The sequence below is a fragment of the Bos indicus x Bos taurus genome, chromosome 7, assembly GCF_003369695.1.
Source record: "Bos indicus x Bos taurus breed Angus x Brahman F1 hybrid chromosome 7, Bos_hybrid_MaternalHap_v2.0, whole genome shotgun sequence".
Taxonomy (NCBI): Eukaryota; Metazoa; Chordata; class Mammalia; order Artiodactyla; family Bovidae; genus Bos; species Bos indicus x Bos taurus.
The window spans coordinates 16,737,499-16,760,287 of record NC_040082.1 but is presented as its reverse complement, the minus strand read 5'-3'; the positions used below and the strand labels follow the sequence as shown (position 1 = coordinate 16,760,287).

The following is a 22,789-nucleotide window of genomic DNA, read 5'->3' as shown; positions in this document are numbered from 1 at the left end:
CTCCTCTCTCATCTCTGACATTGAACACTGATATTCACCACAGGTTTCTCTCTAGACCTGCTTCTCATTCTAAACACTTTGCTTGAGCATTTTCATCAAAGCAATTACCTCTTTTTATGTAATTTAACTGTTGTAGATTTATTTTAATTTAAGCAATTTTGTTTTATTTTTGTTCATTGGATTTTTCTCCTCATACCTCAAAAATCTCCTGTTAGTTTCCTTTTATAGTCTTCTCAACTCTTCTTATTTCCCTTGCCTGAACTGGAAAGAGGAATACAGAACTTTGTCTTACGCTTCTCTTATCCATCTCATGTTGGAATTACCGGTTATCTTCTTACTCGGCATGCTTTTCATAACCTCTTTCATCTGTTATCTTGATGGTGAAAATTTCAAGTGTATGTCGCTAACTCTCCAAAATGGTCACACACATTTCCAAGTACTTAAACTAGACAATGCATTTTGCTGATTCAAAATCTCTCAAACTCAATAGGTCTAAAATTTAATTCAAAATCTTTCCCTTAAAATGACTTTTCTTCCTATGTTATAGAGTTACCACCTATCTAATCTCCCTCTCCCATGCCTAGTATTGTGTCAGAAAACTATGGCATGGTCTGTCTTTCCTATGGCCTGAAAGCTGAGACTGGCTTTTATATTTCTAACATGTTGTAAAAATTAAAACCAAAAAAAGAATATGCTAGGGTGGCCATATGTCATCCACAAACCCTAAAAAATATTTACTATCTGGCCTTTAATAGAAAATGTTTGCTGACCTCTATTTTAAATGGTCATCAAGTGCTTTGACCCTTTCTCTTGCTAATATCTTAAATGGTCACCACTGCTTTTAAATGTAACTTTGCCTTCTTTCTGTACCAGCGTCCTAAATCTGGAACACTATCTGGTCTCCAAACTCACATCTTGGGGTATAATAAGAAATTCGTATTTGGTTTTTGCTGCTCCTACCCTCTTCATTACCTCATCCTATGCATCTCTTCCATTTGGCTATTATTGACTTTTATCCTTTTTAATAAAACTGTAATCATAAGTACGGTACTTCCTGAGTTCTGTAAGTCACTCAAATGAATTATTGAACCTGTAGGAGTCCCTGAATTTCTATCAGCCAGGAAGAGTAGGTAAATCCAGTGCAGACCTCACCTGTTCATGTCTGAAATGGGGGCAGACTTTAACTGTGCGAACTCCAGGTAGTCAAAGTTAGAACTATCACCAGGATGATATCTACAGTGCATACGGGCATTAGACTTCTCACGTTACAAACCAATTCGATCCATTCACTACCTTGCCTAAATACCACTGAAGATTTTAGTTATATATATTTATGTGTATGTAGGAGAAGGCAATGGCAACTCACTCCAGTACTATTGCCTGGAGAATCCCATGGACGGAGGAGCCTGGTAGGCTGAAGTCCATGAAGTCGCTAAGAGTCGGACACGACTGAGCGACTTCACTTTCACTTTTCACTTTCATGCATTGGAGAAGGAAATGGCAACCCACTCCAGTGTTCTTGCCTAGAGAATCCCAGAGACGGGGGAGCCTGGTGGGCTGCCGTCTATGGGGTCGCACAGAGTCGGACACGACTGAAGCGACTTAGCAGCAGCAGCAGCAGCAGGGGTGTGGGTACATACACATAAATATGTATAACTATAGTTTGATTCCTAGGTCAGGAAAATCCTCTGGAGGAGGAAATGGCAACCCATTCCCATATTCTTGCCTGGGAAACCCCATAGATAGAAGAGTCTAGGGGACTATAGTCCATGCGATTGCAAAAGAGTTGGACACTACTTACTAACTAAACAACAAAAATTTCATCAAATTTAGCTATATTTTTCTAACTGTCTTTGGTTAACACCATGAAATAGCTTTTTGCTAAAACTCCTTCTACAAATAATGCTTTCAGAAAAATATGTTTATGGAAGGCATTTACTCCATCAATGTAGATGATACATATTATAACCATATTATAACCATACTAACTTAATTTGTGTATTATCTTTAAACAGAAAAAAGTTAATCTACAATTGTGGATTACACTATTTTGGAATGAATTTTATCAACTCAAATCATTTTTTAAAATACTGTGAAAAGATAAAATATATTTGTGGTGAAAAACGAGGATTTTACATTCATTTATGTTTTCAAATAACATTTAAATGTGATACCTTAAAAGTCTTTCTAGTTTCCATCTACCAAAAAAGGAAATTAGATAAAAGTGATCTGTAAGGACCCTTCTAGTTTTAAAATTCTATTATTTTAATCATGTGATCTACGTCTTTAATATTTAATTTTCTGTTATACTGCCTTTGCAGTACACTTTCTAATTCTACAGTTCAATAGACGGATAATGTGTTGTTGGTTATAAACAAATTCGCATGAAATGACCTGAAAATCTATTTAAAATGCAATCAGTGAAAGTAAATATTGCATTTCTTCATGTTAAATCTGAGAAGCCATCACTATACTTGCTTTTTACTTTATTTGCTGCTTAACATATCTCAACAGTGAATCTATCATATCAACATAGTCATCATGATCCAAGCTGCAAATAATAGAGAGTGTCAGTGTCAATTTTGCTTTCTCACACTTGCTTCCCTTCACTTCATCTGATTTTAATAATCCCTGTCAAACCACAAACAGTCCAAATTACCTTCATGACACAGAAGCTTTCAAGGAGCAGACAGAATCTCAACTTTCATTTAGCAACTACAAAAGAAAGCTGTCCAGCTGGACAAATATTATTTCCACACTTGACAATCTCTACAGTTGAGCATGAATTTTAATTTTAACTAAACCTGCCAGGAGTTTGATATGCGCTTCTTGTTTCGTGTAGATTGACTCATAGGATTATCAGACCAATGACTGTAATTGTGATGAAAGAACCTAGTATTTTTCTACTAAAAGACGAATCATACACCAAAACAGAGGGACCAAAACGAGCATATAAGAGGCAATGTGGAGGTGTGGATTGCAGAAAGAACTCTACTTAAATTAGGTAATTTAATTACTAAATAAAGTCTAAAGATAACAGAACACATTCTTTGAAAAGTAAGAACTAATAGTAAAAATAAAATGCAAAAACATTAAAATTTTATGCATAGAAACCCTTGAGAAATAGATCCTAAGAATGAAGGCTAAAGAGATTTTTAAACTTGCTTTAGATTGACTCAACTTCAAAGTCAAATTTCTAGAATAGTTCTTTGTGTGAAATTACAATAAAACTGATGTTCCCTTTTTTTTTTTTCCAAATCTTTTTTTAAACGTTTGGCCATGCTGTGTGGCATGTGGGATCTTAGTTGTTGCCCCGCTAGGGATCAAACCCACACCTCCTACATTGGATGCACAGAGTCTTAACCATTAGACCACCAAAAAAGTACCATAAAACTGATGTTCTTTACAAGATGTTAAAAAAAATCCACTCTATTCCAATCAACATGTCCTGTACACACAATGTGAAACTTCAAAAAGTTCAGAGTAAAAATGAATATTGATAGTAAGTTTGTAGAGGAGTAATAGAATAAATGTTACCTGTAAAGCTATACATAAATGATTACATCTTTGAAGCTTAATTTATTAAGCTTAAATCTAAAAATTTCAAACGGTGAAATATTTCTGGGAACATTTCCTAAACTGGGCCTGAATTCTTCCTACAGTTATAGAACCTCAAAGTTGCCAAGTGTAAGTCTTCTCTCCAATCTGCTACACCCCAAATTCCTAGGCCCCTCCTTCCCCAGAGGAAGTGCTCTTGGGGCAGTTTCTCCCCCAGATGGGTCTCAGACACCACAGCTCAGTTTCCTTCACCAGTCCCCTTTTCTGTCTCTTTCCCTTGGACCTCTGACTGAACAATTTCATCCACGTCCATGTCTCCCACTACTGCTTGTGTTTGGAGCTCCCGTTTGAAGTGTCCAACTCCACACTGGATAACTCCCTTGGATATTGCATGGGTACCTCAAACTCAATATGCCCCCAAAAGTTCTATTATCTTCCCTCTGAGATGTCTTCATTTCTCGAGGTCCCTATAGTAGTTAACAGCATCACTATCAGCCTAGACACTCAACTCAGAAGCGTGGGAGTCATCCCCCACATTCTAATGCTCTTTCACGAGTAACACTGCTAGGTGATTCGTCTTCCTTCATATATGTCGCATTCAATCCTGTTCTCATATTCGCCTGGGAAATTCAAACTCCATCAGCTGGATTAATACAGCAGTTTGCTAAAGTGTCTCCCTATTTTCTGCATCATCTCTTAACACATTTTCTATCCTCCCACCAGAATGATCTTTGTAAAGGTGAGAAAGAAATCAGTGTTCGCAGCAAAATTTCAACTCTAAGTGACTGGGAGATAAACCATACACTTAAGCAACAGAGAAAAATCAAAGGAAAGATCTAATTTTTAATTTGTATGGGGAAAGGGAGTGTTCATTTTAGAAGTAATGAATTTTAAGTGTAAGAATTACAGTCATGTATAATAAACATAGGGAGAAGGCAATGGCACCCCACTCCAGTACTCTTGCCTGGAAAATCCCATGGACGGAGGAGCCTGGTGGGCTGCAGTCCATGGGGTCACTAAGAGTCAGACACGACTGAGCGACTTCACTTTCACTTTTCACTTTCCTGCATTGGAGGAGGAAATGGCAACCCACTCCAGTCTGACACAGAGTCAGACACGACTGAAACGACTTAGCAACAGCAGCAGCATAATAAACATAAAGCAATCATTTGGGAAAGGGGAAATGGGATTTAGGAAGGAGGGGATGAAGCATATATAATTTATCATCTAAACTAGGAATTTTTTGGAATAAAAAAGGGTACTAAAATAAATAAAATTATATAATTTTTGAGATGTATACTCACAAATCAAGTAAGTGGCTTTATAATATATGTGGACCTACACAAAATTATATTCAAACTCTTTTTAAAAATTCTGATATCTTTGTCTACTGATGTAAAAAATCTTTATATTGACATCAAAAATACAAAAACAGATGGTTGTTAGTACATTACATATATTTTAATCAATTTCTTAGTTGTATCTATCCCTCACACTTAGTTTTCTAAAGAATGTATTTTTAAAAATGATCATATTATTTTTATAACATTCCAAGATACATTTTGTGGCTAGTAAATTTTAAATTGTTGACATTGCCAAGTGACTTTTCTGTATACATTTTTTCAGGTGCAAATCTACTGGTAAATAATATTAAGTTCAGAGCAAATTCACTAGTGAAAAACATTGCCAATTTTAATTTGTAATAATGAAATACACAAATATTTTAGCCAAATTATTTTTACAGTTTTTTGCCTCTATGCAAACTGCCTTTTTTGACCAATAAGCTAAAAACACAAATCCATCAAACAAATACGTATGCTTATTTTCAATGTTTTACTTGATTTAGATACTGCAAACTTGCAGGTTTTTCCAGGTTAACTTCATTCTGAACCAAAATATATACTTATTTAATTAAAAATATGAGCTCCATCAAAATATTTCTCCCCATAAGTGTATGTATTTCAAAACACAATTATAGAATTTCACAGTTATATTTTATACATCATTTGAGTTCTTATAAATTAATTTGTTCAGTTTTCCCCTTGATTTCAGGGGGAAATAGTTCAAAATCCTCCTGTTTACAAGCTCTGGGTTCAATAACTGCAATTCCCTAAAATCTTCACATAAATTGAATTTTTTGACTTCCATTTGTTAAATGCTTTGACTAAATATTTCCATTAGATTTTGCTGGAAACTGCAACCAAAATTTAGAGAACATTTTGACAAAAGTATTTAAGTTCCTACCATGCCATGGTAGGAACTTTCATTGATTTATAAATTTACTCTTCAAAGTCTCAAAAGTTTCTAAAATCCAAATAGAAAAAATATATACAACCATGCTTATTATTTTTATCAGCATCAACCTAACTATAAAAATTTACAGGCTGGTTATTTTGTGCATGTATAAGAATATTTATACTTTTTGAGAATATATCTTCTATTTAGATTGGTAGATTTTATAAACTCTTAGAGGAAATTATGAATTACACAAATATGTACAACATATTCTGAGTATACTTACTCTCTGTACGCTCTAAATTTATTCAAAATATTTTATGATGTTATATTCTACTTCAGAATATTTTTTACATCACCAAGACCAAGAATTTTACCATGTATGTTGCAGTTTGTGATTCAATTTACAATAGTATTCAAAATTTCACAATTCACACAATATCACAACCCACTCCAGTACTCTTGCCTGGAGAATCCCATGGAGGGAGGAGCCTGGTAGGCTACAGTCTATGGGATCGCAAAGAGTCAGACACAACTGACCGACTTCACTTTCACTTTCACTTCACAATATCAAGTGTTTCACATTTTACAGAATGAACTTCTGAATGCTTTACTTTGATCCCATGTGTTAGACAAGAAACTTGAACCATTACTGGAATTGATCTTTTTACTAGAAATATACAATGATACTGAAGTAAAACTGCATCGTCTAAGAGCTGGTAAAGTTCTTTTAACAGAGACAATACATTAACGTTACTGTTTCACTTTTCATACATGCACGAGAAAACCTGAAACTGAATATGAGCGAAATTAATTTAGTACAGTCACTTGATCTGAATGAAAAGTCATGTTTCATTGTGTGTGTGTGCTCAATCGCTTAGATCAGATCAGTCGCTCGTCATGTCTGACTCTGCGACCCCATGAATCGCAGCACACCAGGCCTCCCTGTCCATCACCAACTCCCGGAGTTCACTCAAACTCATGTCCATCGAGTCGGTGATGCCATCCAGCTATCTCATCCTCTGTCGTCCCCTTCTCCTCCTGCCCCCAATCCCTCCCAGCATCAGAGTCTTTTCCAATGAGTCAACTCTTCGCATGAGGTGGCCAAAGTACTGGAGTTTCAGCTTCAGCATCATTCCTTCCAAAGAAATCCCAGGGCTGATCTCCTTCAGAATGGACCGGCTGGATCTCCTTGCAGTCCAAGGGACTCTCAAGACTCTTCTCCAACACCACAGTTCAAAAGCATCAATTCTTCATCGTTCAGCCTTCTTCACAGTCCAACTTTCACATCCATACATGACCACAGGAAAAACCATAGCCTTGACTAGACGGACCTTTGTTGGCAAAGTGATGTCTCTGCTTTTGAATATGTTATCTAGGTTGGTCATAACTTTCCTTCCAAGGAGTAAGCATCTTTTAATTTCATGGCTGCAGTCACCATCTTCAGTGATTTTGGAGCCCAGAAAAATAAAGTCTGACACTGTTTCCACTGTTTCCCCATCTATTTCCCATGAAGTGGTGGGACCGGATGCCATGATCTTCGTTTTCTGAATGTTGAGCTTTAAGCCAACTTTTTCACTCTCCACTTTCACTTTCATCAAGAGGCTTTTGAGTTCCTCTTCACTTTCTGCCATAAGGGTGGTGTCATCTGCATATCTGAGGTTATTGATATTTCTCCCGGCAATCTGGATTCCAGCTTGTGTTTCTTCCAGTCCAGTGTTTCTCATGATGTACTCTGCATATAAGTTAAATAAACAGGGTGACAATATACAGCCTTGCCGTACTCCTTTTCCTATTTGGAACCAGTCTGTTGTTCCATGTCCAGTTCTAACTGTTGCTTCCTGACCTGCATACAGATTTCTGCATACAGATTTCTCAAGAGGCAGATCAGGTGGTCTGGTATTCCCATCTCGTGAAGAATTTTCCACAGTTGATTGTGATCCACACAGTCAAAGGCTTTGGCATAGTCAATAAAGCAGAAATAGATGTTTTTCTGGAACTCTCTTGCTTTTTCCATGATCCAGCTGATGTTGGCAATTTGATCTCTGGTTCCTCTGCCTTTTCTAAAACCAGCTTGAACATCAGGAAGTTCACGGTTCACATATTGCTGAAGCCTGGCTTGGAGAATTTTGAGCATTACTTTACTAGCATGTGAGATGAATGCAATTGTGTGGTAGTTGGAGCATTCTTTGGCATTGCCTTTCTTTGGGATTGGAATGAAAACTGACCTTTTCCAGTCCTGTGGCCACTGCTGAGTTTTCCAAATTTGCTGGCATATTGAGTGCAGCACTTTCACAGCATCATCTTTCAGGATTTGGAATAGCTCAACTGGAATTCCATCACCTCCACTAGCTTTGTTCGTTGATGCTTTCTAAGGCCCACTTGACCTCACATTCCAAGATGTCTGGCTCCAGGTCAGTGATCACACCATCGTGATTATCTGAGTCATGAAGATCTTTTTTGTACAGTTCTTCTGTGTATTCTTGCCATCTCTTCTTAATATCTTCTGCTTCTGTTAGGTCCTTACCATTTCTGTCCTTTATCGAGCTCATCTTTGCATGAAATGAAAAGCTCAGTCGCTTAGTCATGTCCAATTCTTTGCAACCCCATGGATATAGCCTCCCAGGCTCCTCTGTCCATGGGATTTCTCAGGCAAAAATACTGGAGTGGGGTGCCACTTCCTTCTCCAGGGGATTGTCCCGAGCCAGGGATTGAACTTGCATCTCCAGTGGCTCCTGCATTGGCATACAGAATTTACTATTATTATTATTTATTTAAGCTGTGCTTGTTCTCCATTGCTGTGTGGGCTTTTTCCTAGTTGCGGGAGGCAGGGTTCTCGTCGTGGTCGCTTCTCTTGTGGAGCACAGGCTCAACAGTTGAGGTGCGCAGGCTTTGTTGCTCATCTTCCTAGACCAGGGATCAAACCTACATCTCCTACATTGACACAGAGTGGTACACAAATGTACCTTCTGCAGCGAAGCGTCAATTATGAAAAAGTCATATTTTCAGGCACGGTAAAATTATTTTATTTTTCAGGGCATGAAAATAAGACTTTGCCTGTGCACTCTTCGGACAAGGGATCAAACCCGTGTCCCCTGCACTGGCAGGCAAATTTTTCATGCTTATTTTCACAGCATGAAAATAAGACTGTGCAATAGATGCTGATGCTTCTGTGTCTTCTTGTTTTCATGTGGTCTGTGATATCACTACAGCCTCCATAGTGTGGGTTACACATTTAATTCTTGTTGGCAAGTCAAATGAAATTTAGTACTACTAACCAATGAATGTTCACAGTTATTTTCTTTCTCTACCCCCTCCTAAATCTCTGTCACCAAAATTCATTGTTACAAAATCACTGTCACCAAAAATCGTTGTTACAAAATAAAAAATGTGTTATCCAACAATAAACAAACAGTTGTAGATTTATATCATATGATACATAATAAAATCCTTATAGCAATATAAAGCTGGTATTGTATTCACTCTATGGTAAAACTGAATAAAGGGTGAGAAATGTGCAATCCACAGGCCAAAGCACAGGCTCAGCACAACTGGTTTTGCATCAGGTGGCCAGCAGAGCTGGCAGCCCGGAGCATTCTGCCACCGCCACCCCCTGAGCTCCAAAGGAGCTAGCTGATCTAACTGCTGGAGAGCATTTACTTTATCAGAAAGCACCCTTCCTGCTCTCCTTGAAAAAGATGTGCTAGCTCATATTACTTCTGGAAAGGCACTGGAAAAGAGAAATGGGAAGTGGCCAATTTAACCATATGTTACAGTGAGAATTCTGTTCACTGTACTGGTGTCTCAAATATGAGGACACACCAGGATGGAAACAAGGAAGGTGCAGGTCTATCAAAACCTATCCAGGTTTATTTACGCATAACTATCAAATAAGGCTTCATTCAAAAATGAAAACTCTGAGACAAAAGCTAAACTGATGAAATACTGAGATGAAAGGTATAAGGTGGGACTATACCTGGGCCAACTGAATATATAATGTGATGTCAGTACATGGGATCTTTTACTTTTACATCTTTTTAAAACTTATTGATTTACTTATTTTTGATTGCACTGGGTCTTCTTTGCTGCATGTGGGGTTTCTCTAGCTGCTAAGAGCGGGGGCTGCCCTTTGTTGCCAAGCACAGGCTTGCCATTGATAGCTTCTCTTGTTGCGGAGCACAGGCCCCAGGTGCACGGGCTCTGGTAGTACTAGCGCATGGGCTCAGCAGCTGGAGCTCACAGGCTCGATTGCGGGGGCTCAGGAGTTGTGGCACATGAACTTCAGCGGTGTGCGGCATGTGCACTCTTCCCGGACAAGGGATCAAACCCGTGATCCCTGCATTGGCAGGCAGATTCCTATCCACTGTGCCACCTGGGAAGTCCAGTACATGGAATATTTTCAATATCAATATAACATATATAAAATGAAACGAAACCTATGAAAAATGAAAAGCCAGCTTTGTATGGCAAGAAATGGAAAGATTTCCAGAATGCTATAGCGTTTTCTTAGAAAACCAAATTGTAAAACTATATATGCATCATGATACAATGCAATACTTTAAAAAAGAAACCAACCCCAACCCCCCTCACAATCAGGAAGGATACTCAACAAACTACCAGCGGTCCTAAGCTGTGGGTGGTAGAACTAAAATGCAACAGGGAAAAGGAAATTTTTACTCTTTATAATCTTTTTTGGTTTGAATTTATAATGAGCATGTCTTACTTTTGACGCACGAGAAACAAAAACAAACAAATATTACAAGGCATTAGCTAATGTAGTATTAACTGAGTGGTACAAGTAATAAATGATCCAGAAGTTCTGTAAGACATTCCCTTTGGGCAGAAGAAAAGAGAGGAGTCAAGTTGCCAAAAAAAAAGGAAGATAAAGGTGGAAGCCCAGTGATCTCACAAAATCCATAGCCTCACAGGCCCCCCTAGTTGCAAGACACTTAATCTCTCCCTGTATATAGACTCAAACGCTCTCTAGTTCTGTGAATGATCCAACAACTACTGAACGGAGGTTATAAGGGGCCTCAGCCAGACAGGAAATAAGAGAAGTAATTCATCAGTTTGTCTCCTGTTCACTTCTCTTTTCTTCTGCAGCCTGGGCTCTAACTTCTAATCGCCAATGTGTAATCAGGTCCTCAACATGAGGTTTCTTTGTATGTAGTGGGATCCTACTGCTAGACCTCAGCCACAACTGTCTGCTCCACACTCACGAACAACCACCAACAGGGTGCCCTGGTAATGAAAATGGTGAGACCATCCCTGGAGCATATAGAGAACTGCTTTGTGGAACCAGAACAGAAAACTCACAAATGAAAACAGCTAAAGATAAAATTGGAGAGGTATGCCATGGCCAGATGGATGTGCTGAGGCCTTTTATTCTGCAGGAGGAAAATATTTGTACTTTTATTCTACAGAGAATATGGAGTCATAAAAGGCTTTTTTCTTTTTTTTCTTACTAAGGCAGTACATGACTACTGTTTTACAAATATTTATTAAAAAGGGTGTTAAGACGGTTTGGTGTGGGGTGAGAGAAGAGATGTAGGAGGATCAGTTAGAAGGACAGTGAATTAATCCAGATGAAGGTGATGATGACTAGGAAGAGGATGGGACCGTGAGGAAAGGAAAGACAGCTTTTGAAATGACTTTCCAAGGTAAACTAGATAAGAGTTTGGGGTCGCTGACCGAGGCAGGCAATTATAGCTAAGAGCACAACCAGGCAGGTGTGACATGTCCCAGGCATTAGAAGCTTGGACTTTAGACCCAAGTCATCAGAGACACCAGACAAAATGACGTGAAAACTATGGTCATGCTAAGAGCCAGTAAACGTGTGGATATGTCGTTAGAAAGTAGCAAAGGGTAAAAATCCAGGGTGAGGCTCTTCCTTGGCAATAAAAAAAAAAAAAAAAATGACCAGTTACAACAGAAAGAGCTAAGAGAGGTGGGTATCATACAGAGCAGGGCATCTTGTTGACAATGGCTCTTACAGTCTTGTGGATGGCAGCCACAGATACCAGGCAGGGCAGGCCCAAGGCAGCCTTCAAGAAGCTACCTGGGGAGTGGGTGACTACAAGGGCTGCCAATAAGGTTTTCTGCTTGGTTGGGCCACAGGACAGGCCAGGGCAGTCAGATGAGGCTATCGGGGAATTTACATAGAAGGGCTAAATTATTACAAAGCAATTTTGAAATTTTATCCTGGATAACGGAATGGTAGTTTATGAATAGATTTAAAAAAAAAAAAAAAAAACTTAGGAGGAAAATGTTAACAGAATGCACAACAAATACAATTTTAGACATGATGATTTTGAATGGATTATACAAATTGGTAATGTCCAGAATAGAGATGCAGCAGATATATGAGTGGAACGCATGGGAAAACAGTGCTTGTAATGTCACACTGAAGTCCAGGAGCCCAAAACTCAGAGAGTATCTTTCAAACTTTTTGAATTATGACCTATGAGGTTAAAACAAAATGCATTGCAATCTAACGTGTAGGTGTGCACATATATCTTAAACGAAAGTCTCATGAAACACTGCTTCTCTTGCTTTGATCTATTTCATTTCATCCTATTTTATTCCTTTTTACTACTTCTTTTTATTCTTTTTTACTACTTCTTCTTGGAAGGACTGATGTTGAAGCTGAAGCTCCAATATTTTGGCCACCTGATGCGAAGAGCTGACTCATTTGAAAAGACCCTGATGTTGGGAAGGACTGAAGGCAGGAGGAAAAGGGGATGACAGAGGATGAGATGGTTGCATGGCATCACCGACTCAATGGACATGAGTTTGGGTAAACTCCGGGAGTTGGTGATGGACAGGGAGGCCTGGCATGCTGTGGTTCATGGGGTTGCAGAGAGTCGGACACGACAAAGCAACTGAACTGAACTAAACTGAACTACTTCTTCTTTCTTTTAATGTTGCCCATAGGCTCTAAATTGATTACAGCACCTGAATTTTGGCTTAGAGATTTTTAGATTAAACAGACTTCTGCGGGTATTTTGTAGAACCATCTGCACAGATATGACTGATAAATCCAAAAGATATATTCTTTGAGAAAGGGTAAAAAAAAAAGAGAGAAAAGCAAAAAAATTAAAGACTGGCTTGGGAACCACTATGGGGGTAAGGAGAGGACAAATTAGAAAGTTGGGTCACAGGATGGAAAAAAACTAGTACCAAAGAGGACAATGTTGCCAGAAGGAAGGGGAGTCAATAAAAGCTCTTTTTAATTCATGTCTTCATCACTACTGCAGTGGTTCTCCAAGTGTAGTCGAGAACACTAATTTAAGTAGAATCACTTTGGCCATTTGTTAAAAATTCAAACACCCAGGTGGGCCTCATCCCAGGCCTAGTGAACTGAACTTTCTGGGTATGTGCCCCAGAATTGACAATTTACAAGTTTCCCAGGATATTCTTTTCACCAACTATTTTTATCTTAGTGCCTTCCACCAATCAGATTTCAAGGTACTTTTCAGGAACGCGCAGCCTCACTTCACACATTAGATGTAATCTTAAATAGCTGTTAAGTGAGTGCCTGCACACTAAACCATTATTCCCCTAAAGACTATCATGATTAACTGTACGTACAACTTCAGAATAATGTCCAAAAGAAAACAAACACCTTCTGAAGCATTCAGCCTTTAGACAGACACTTTATTCTGACAGTTTTGTATTACTTCTCCAAGTGGTTGGCCAAATGGGCATACAAGCCTCATTCGTTAGTTTTATTTCATTTAAAAGCATATACTATATTTAAAAATTCACTATGCTGTTACATGTTTCATTTTGATTTTGAATTGAGTGCACTGGACTTAACTAGTTAAGTACCACAATGAAGTGGTGTTTAGGAGAACTCACAGGCAGGAAGTGCCACAAGGAAAAAGTGTGCAGAAAATACAAAAACTAAAATTTATGATTTGGACTCTAACAGCAAAGATATCCCTTTACATGGTAAGCCCTGCTAACAAAAATATTTGTCAGTTTATTACCAAGTATGAGATGAGACTCTATTCTACTCTTTAAGATGGGAATCATAACTAACAACAACTACAGCAGAAAACATTATCACTTATATCAGGTGATATCAGGTTCTGTTTTCAAACCTTTCCATGGATTAACTCGTTTCATCTTCACAACAACCCTGTGAAGTAAGTACAGCTTTAGACCTCATTCCCAGAACATGAAGCTGAGATACAGGGAGCTGTGTAACTTTCTTAGGGTCCTACAGCTAGAAATAGGACCTGAGGCTCACACACAGGCAGTCTGTCCAGAATCTGCATTCAAAGGCAGTGTGCTACAATGTGACTGGGAGAAAGCCTCAGATGAAGAAGTAGCTAGCTGCCCAGCAGACAGAAAGACTTGCTGTTTATGGTTGAGGTTTTTTTTTTTTTTTGGTTCTTTATACAAGTGATTTCCAGGTAGCTTGGATCCCTGTTTACATTTATTTATCTTTTTACGATGCACTTTATATATGAGGAATACTCACAATAGCATATAAGATGTGATACTGGGGTGGAGTCTGAGAGTCTGCATTTCTGAAAAGTTCCCAGGTAATGGTGATACTGCTGGCTTGGGGACCGCACTTTGAGTAGTGGGGGCTTAGAGTGTGAGATCTGGGATAACAATGCTAGTGGTGGAATTCTAGCTCCGTTACTTACTAGTTTTATAACGTTCTCCTGTGTGCCTCTACCATATCTATAAAATACTGAGATCAACACAGTGTTGTTATGAGGGATACATGAGATAATCCATGGATACTATTTAGAACAGCTGCTGGAATACAGAAAATACTCAATAAATACTATCTCTTTATATTATAGAAAACTATTAAAAGCATATATTGTATCATATTAGAAAGCCACTTACAGAATTGACTGATGTAGCAAAACAATAAATAAATTCTTATCATTTTTTTCCAGACAGTCACTAGAACATCACTGTACACTGAAGGACATTTAATACATGTTAGACCCGGTATCCAACTTTATTAATTACATAAATCTGAAACTGTTCTAAATGAATTGGTGTGAAGGCTTTGGCCTATGTTATTTAAAAAGATTATTTTGTTTCTATGCCAGAAAGCTTTTTCTACATTGTAGGTGTGCACTGAGCTCATTTATTTGAATAGCTTTCTTTGAACTTAGAAAGAGATATTTTTGTTTTAAAAATTCATTTTAATCAAATAGAAATCAGAACTGGTATTAGTATGAACAATAATAATGACTTTAAACATTTGTTCAAGCAAGAGCACTAGTATAGTTGAGATAAATTTGGAAGAGTTAGCTAAATCCTTCACATACAACTGTATGCATTTTCACACTACAATACAATGCAGCCTAATTACCTCATGCTAGAATCATGATGGTGATATCACTCACCTAGAGCTAGACATCTTGGAATGCAAAGTCAAGTGGGCCTTAGGAAGCATCACTATGAACAAAGCTAGTGGAGGCAATGGAATTCCTATTTGGGATTTGGAATTCCTATTAGGAATCTAGAATTCCTATTAGGATTTGAGCTATTTCAAACCCTAAACGATGATGCTGTGAAAGTGCCACACTCAATACGTCAGCAAATTTGGAAACCTCAACAGTAGCCACGGGCCTGAAAAAGTTCAGTTTTCATTCCAATCCCTAAGAAAGGCAATGCCAAAGAATGTTCAAACTACCGAACAATTGCACTCATCTCACACACTAGCAAAGTAATGCTCAAAATTCTCCAAGCCAGTCTTCAACAGCACGTGAATCGTAAACTTCCAGATGTTCAAGCTGGTTTTAGAAAAGGCAGAGGAACGAGAGATCAAATTGCCAACATCCACTGGATCATGGAAAAAGCAAGAGAGTTCCAGAAAAACATCTACTTCTGCTTTATTGACTATGACAAAGTCTTTGACTGTGTGGATCACAATCAACTGTGGAAAATTCTGAAAGAGATGGGAATACCAGGCCATCTGACCTGTCTCCTGAAAAATCTGTATGTAGGTCAAGAAGCAACAGTTAGAACTGGACATGGAACAACAGACTGGTTCCAAACTTGGAAAGGAATATATCAAGGCTGTATATTGTCACCCTGCTTATTTAACTTATATGCAGAGTACATCATGAGAAACGCTGGGCTGGAGGAAGCACAAGCTGAAATCAAGATTGCCAGGAGAAATATCAATAACCTCAGATATGCAGATGACACCACCCTTATGGCAGAAAGTGAAGAAGAACTAAAGAGCCTCTTAATGAAAGTGAAAGAGGAGAGTGAAAAAGTTGGCTTAAAATTCAACATTCAGAAAACTAAGATCATGGCATCTGGTCCCATCACTTCATGGCAAATAGATGGAGAAACAATGGAAACCATGAGAAACTTTATATTTTGGGCTCCAAAATCACTGAAGATGGTGACTGCAGCCATGAAATTAAAAGACGCTTACTCCTTGGAAGAAAAGCTATGACTAACCTAGACAGGAAGTTAAAAAGCAGAGACATTACTTTACCAACAAAGGTTCATCAAGTCAAGCTTTGGTTTTTCCAATAGTCATGTATGGATGTGAGAGTTGGACTGTGAAGAAAGCTGAGCACTGAAGAATTGATGCTTTTGAACTGTGGTGTTGGAGAAGACTCTTGAGAGTCCCTTGGACTGCAAGGAGGTCCAACCAGTCCATCCTAAAGGAGATCAGTCCTCAGTATTCATTGGAAGGACTGATGCTGAAGCTGACACTCCAATACTTTGGCCACCTGATGCAAAGAACTGACTCACTGGAAAAGACCCTGATGCTGGGAGTGATTGAAGGCAGGAGGAGAAGGGGGTGACAGTGGATGAGATGGCTGGATGACATTACCAACATAATGGACATGAGTTTGAGTAAGCTCCGGGAGTTGGTGATGGACAGGGAAGCCTAGCATGCTGCAGTCCATGGGATCGCAAAGAGTCGGACCACGACCGAGCGATGGAACTGAACTGAACTGAGGAACGGTAAAAGCTGGAGAGTCAGTGAAGGAGAAGATATGAAATATGAAGTCTTATATTTGGGGTTGGCCAGTATATATTTGAGTCAGCCAGAAAAGATCAATAAATAATTTGCCTCTCTTTCCACTTTTCATTTCTCTAACGTGGGTGATAAAAAAGACAACTGTGAGACAGATTCTGATATTTATTTTTCTAAATTAAAACCATATTCAGCATATGACCTGCCCAATGAGATCATGACAGATAAGAATCAAGGAAATGGGTAGAATTATTTTTCTCTCCTCTTTCCCTTCTCTCTCTCCCTGCAGAAGGGAGTAAGGAAGGCTCCATGCTCCTCCTTGAATGTCCAATGGGGTATGAGAATTTTTTTTTAAACATTCAACCCAACACAACAGATTTTTACTTTATATTTGCTTTCTAAACAAGTGTTACCTTTAAAAAAAAAATCACATTTGCCCCCAAATCTGCATAAAAGTGTTTATATAAAAGGCTGGCATATGGAAAAATTTAAGGTAGAGTTACCTATACTTAATTATACTGAATAAGTATATTTCTATTGAAATAATTGTCAGGATTAACTTGTATTCTAAGTGAAAAAACAATCACCTGTGGGAATTATGATTCTTAATATCTAGGGATTATAATCAACAAAATTGGGTGGTTTGGATTAGAAGAACAAGAACACAATTATACCAACATCATGTTTTGTCATTTGGGCTTACAATGGTCTGAATCAAAATTTTGAAAAACAGAAATTTACCAAATGCCTGAGCTAACTTTTTCCACTTACAAGGCAGGTAATAGCTGTATCTCAGTACCAGAGAGTCAAGGAATTTCACTTCAGTGTGACCTATTTATGCCTCTCAGATTCATCATATGCATTTTTTAATGACCCCGAACCAAAGAAAATGTAGAAACCTATTTGAAAAGCTGACATTAAGGTTGTGACACCAGCGAAAACAACAAGAGAATCTAAAGTTAAACTGACACACAATCCCCAAATCAGTCTGTTACACTCCTAATTTAAAAAACAGTTACTATGTGAAAAAGTGATGGCATGTCAGCCTTTGCTTTGAAACCTCTGAATTTTGTCATTTGGTGTTTGTGTCACAACCTTAATATTATTTAAATATACTTTTAATATCTATTATTTAAAAAATATCCTTGAATTGAAGATACTCTGAAGCTTTGAAGAAGCCAACCTCAAAGCACTGCATTCCTAGCATGCCACTTTTATTAGAAGTGGTGCATAAAACATTTCCTGTTGACAAATCTAATTCATTAAAAGGTGAGATGGATGCATTTTAAAATAACTGGCTGGCATCATTATCTGCAGCACCTTTTATAAATTATTCCTCTTTTCCCTTTTGACTGAACTTGTCACAGTTCTCTCTTTCAGAGTCTGAGTGTTATGCCTTATAGTCAATGCTTTCAACATGTTTAGACAAGTCATAAGTTAAATAAGCAGTGGTACTTTATTTTCTAGAAATGAGAAAGGGTAGCAGAAGTATTTACAGATAATTTCAGTCAATTCATTGATTTTTAGCTAAGGACAAGGAAAGTCAGCTAGTACTAGTTTCATCTTACACAAAGGATTTAAAAATAAAACTATACTGTTTGAGGAAAAGGGAGAATTTCAAAGAAAGGAACATAAAGAGAGATGCTGGCAGCCCTGCTGCAGTAGTGCGCAGAAGACTTACTTTAAAATTGAATTGTGCTTCCCCTGACATCGGAGATCAGGTACATCATAAAGCTGACAGCTGGCTGGCATGCTGCCTTCCTAGAGGAAAATGCTAACTGCATTTCTCTTCGAGGCCAAAGGAATAGAATTATAGAAGCTTTCAAGCAAACTGGGAAGATGGAGGACAAGTCATTTAAAATATGATGAAAAGCATTTCTTACCTAATTTTGTTTCAGAAGATTCTAAGAATGAGCTGGTCTTCTAATCCTAACGTAGGTGGTAACTTATTTCCTTCTGAAGTGTCAGTAGAAGAGCTGCCTTTTCGTCAGTGTCTTCAGCAGCTTTTTTCCCAAATATACAAAGCACATCTATAAAATAATTAGATATAGCTTTATCACCCACGTGGAGGAGGCACAGTTACAACATTACTGATTTCATTGGCAGTGACAGCACTACCGTTAAGGTATGATATACAGACTCGATCCAAGAGATGCTAGAAACATATAAAGACATCCTGAAGTCGGGGCACCTTAAAGAAGCTTATTAACAAGAAGACTCATAGAGTATTGGCACATGGATAACAGACGCACCTTAAAAATATGCACAAAGTAGCCCTTTTATTATCACTGAGTTTTCAAATGTTCCTAAAGAAACGTAGATCACAGACAGTAAGGGATGGCTGCACCATATGAATCAAGCAATACCTTTCAGTACAATTAGAGCTTTCTTGTTTAATTACCAGTTGCCCAGAACTGTTTCTTAAAGCCATATTTGGGACATCCCTGGAGGTCCATTGGTTAAGATTCCAAGTTTCCAATATAGGGGACTATGGTTCGATTCCCGGTCAGGGAACTAAGATTCCACATGCCGCATGATGAGGCCAAAATATTACAAAGTAAATTTTAAAATTTAAATAAAAAAAAAATCATTTCCCCACTCTTCTAGGTTATCTTGATAAAGCAGATTCCGACTCAGCTGATCTGGGGTCAGGACCTGAGATTCTGTGTTTCTAATAACCTCCCAAGTAAAGTCACCAAAGAGGTGAGTCTGTGGTCTAAACAGTCACTACTGAGGTTCCACCAATCTACCTGACTTTGCCTGCATCAAAATACACTGCAGTCGTTCTTGTTTTTTGGCCTCTGTCTCTCTATATAATTTTTAAATCTTTTGTCAAGTAGTCTCTCCTCCCCTCAGAAATACACATAAATTTGATTGAACTGATCCAACTGGGCATTACTGGTTGGGACATAGACTTGGATTACTGTTTTTCCAGTGGTCATGTATGGATGTGAGAGTTGAACTATGAAGAAAGCTGAGCACCGAAGAATTGATGCTTTTGAACTGTGGTGTTGGAGAAGACTCTTGAGAGTCCCTTGGACTGCAAGGAGATCCAACCAGTCCATTCTGAAGGAGATCAGCCCTGGGATTTCTTTGGAAGGAATGATGCTAAAGCTGAAACTCCAGTACTTTGGCCACCTCATGTGAAGAGTTGACTCATTGGAAAAGACTGTGATGCTGGGAGGGACTGGGGGCAGGAGGAGAAGGGGACGACAGAGGATGAGATGGCTGGATGGCATCACTGACTCGATGGGCATGAGTCTGAGTGAACTTCAGGAGTTGATGATGGAGAGGGAGGCCTGGCGTGCTGCAATTCATGGGGTCACAAAGAGTCGGACACGACTGAGCAACTGAACTGAACTGATCCAACTGGGCACCTATAAAACCTTATTTCCCAAAGCCATGTGTATGACATATCATTCCACTTATTGAGGTTCTACTGTCACAAAATAATGCTTTATTATTTCCTCATGGGAGTTTTGCACATCTCGTTATGTTAGATTTGTTCCCAGGAACTTCATATTTTGAATGTTACTATAAATAATATCTCTTTGCAAGGGCTTTTTCATGTTTTGTTTATATTTGTGTAATTTTGTACATCGATATGTTTACCCAGGATATCTGTAAAACTCTTACTACACTTTTCTGTAGCTTGACATTATGAACATTCCAAAATCTATAATTATTTCTTTATCTTGCCTTACTAAAAGGAAAAGAAAAGAAGTCAAACAGTAAGTATATTATTTAATAGAAAAAAAAAAGCTATTTGATGATTTGTGATCAGTCAGAATGATCTCTTCATTAGGCTTGAAAGTGAAGTCGCTCAGTTGTGTCCAACTCTTAGCGACCCTGTGGACTGTAGCCTACCAGGCTCCTCCATCTGTGGGGTTCTCCAGGCAAGAATACTGGAGTGGGTTGCCATTTCCTTCTCCAGGGGATCTTCCCAACCCAGGGATCGAACCCTGGTCTCCTGCATTGTAGGCAGACGCTTTACCCTTTGAGCCACCTCAACTATAAAACTAATATGAAGAAGGCTCTAGATATTTCTCTCAATATTTATTGATTGTTCTCATACTTCTTGCCTTTCCCTGCTATCTGCAATACAAGTGCTTAAACATTACTAACATCTATTAATCCAAGCTGATATCCAGCTAAAACTTCATCAGAAACAGGCGAAAAGCCTCAGTGACAATTTGGCCAGTCTACGAACTAAATCTGAACAAAATAGAAAACAGAGGAATTCTAATGCGCAACATGGTTCAGTTTGGTTAAAGAACTAAGTGGAGACGCCCACTTTAGGGAGCCATTATAGAGATACAACGTATTACCTATACTCCATATCTGAAATCACAAGATTTCATGCAAAACCATAAATAACTGAAATTGCTTTCTTGATGACAATGTCAGCCTATAGAGTGAATTGTCCTTCAATGATAACCTTCAACAGCTGACCAAGGGAAAAAATCAAGACTTACTTTTCTAGAAACTGTCAACATTGGTAATGTTGCTCACCTGACAAAAAGTGAGTGTACACAGGTAAAAGAAAATGTAAACCCAAAGGTATGTGGGGTACAGAATCAGGTAAAGAAAGAGAAAGGGCAGTAACTAAAATAATAATAACCACTACAATAATAATAAAAAAAATACAACAAACTGTTCTTTAAAAATGGGTTCATAATCCACTAAAAAAATAACTATGAAGAAACGTGGCAATGCAGAATGGCATCACCAATTCAATGGACACGAGTCTGAGCAAACTCTAGGAGATTGTGAAGGATAGGGACGCTTGGTGTGCTGCAGTCCATGGGGTCACAAAGGGTCAGAAATGACTGCGTGACTAAACACACAGAAAATCCTGAAAAGAACAGATGAGAGCAGGACCCAAGAAGATGTGGTACGTATATACAATGGAATATTACTCAGCCATAAAAAGAATGAAATGATGCCATTTGCAGGAACATGGATGGACCTAGAGATTGTCATATTAAGTCAAAGAAAAATAATCATATCACTTACATGTGGAATCTAAAAAAATGATACAAATGAACAAAAAAGAAATAGACTCACAGAATCTGAAAACAAATTTATAGCTACCAAAGGGGAAAAGGTCGAGGTAGGGGAGGAATAAATTAGGAGTTTGGGATTAACATATACACACTGCTATATATAGAACAGAGTACTAGGAAAGGTAGCATGGGTGCCTCCATAGAAAAATCTGCCTCGTTCTGGCTTCAGCAGACTTCCAGCATAATCATGGTTATCCGCCTATTCACTCTAAAGCAAACTGTACCATCAAATCGGTGCCACCCAAATGTAGTTTCTAGGCAGCTTCTGGACTTGCTTCTTTGTAATATGAAAGCACAGCCAAGGACTATCGGGCATTTGAAGAAAATCATTTTGCTTTGTGTTTACATCTGAAAACCAATATAAAACAAAAATGTGCCCCAAAAGAAGATGGAGAGAAGTCAAACCTTAGAGCTAGATAAAACTGACAAATACAACCATTTTAGTCACCCCGTCACCCATAAATAGACCAAAGGAAGATAACGATTTGAGGAGTATTGATATCTGAAAAACTACTCATTTTTAGGTAAGAAAACTAGGACCCTGTTGTAGTCTAGCCGAGAGGTGCTCTTGTCGATACCAACCACAATTCAGTGAGTACAGAGGTTCTTCCAGAGTGGGGAAGATCACCAGAACTTTGCAGAGGTCAAAGGGGGCTCAGTGGTACTTGAGTGGTGGGTGATGCCAGCCTTTTGCAGTGTTTCACTGGAAGTGATGGCCTTACAACAGGGAGCGAGCACAGAGAGTCAACAGCTCTATTAATCCAAGTTATGTTCACCCTTGGGGCAAGTACATTCTTGACTATGGCAAAGAGTATGTCCAATGGAAGCCTGAGAGGAACAAAGCTACCCACGCATTGCTGAGGCTGAACAATCACAGCACAGAGGAAATGGGAAAGGGTTCAGTAGGAACCAAAGTGGGGAACACTTGAAAACAATGTAAATTTTAAATGTG

At 38.4% G+C, this 22,789-nt stretch overlaps 1 protein-coding gene across 3 annotated transcripts in view; it reads right to left on the bottom strand.

Annotated features, from left to right (window-relative positions):
* KIAA0825 (KIAA0825 ortholog) overlaps positions 1-22,789 on the bottom strand; it is a 428,728-nt gene that overhangs the window by 371,785 nt on the left and 34,154 nt on the right. For 2 of the 3 annotated variants that reach the window (XM_027545600.1, XM_027545602.1), the window contains exon 2: positions 18,655-18,801. The exons of the other annotated variant lie outside the window; for it this stretch is intronic. The gene's annotated coding sequence lies outside the window, so the exon portion shown is untranslated. The remainder of the gene's footprint in view (positions 1-18,654; positions 18,802-22,789) is intronic. 3 annotated transcript variants of the gene reach the window in all.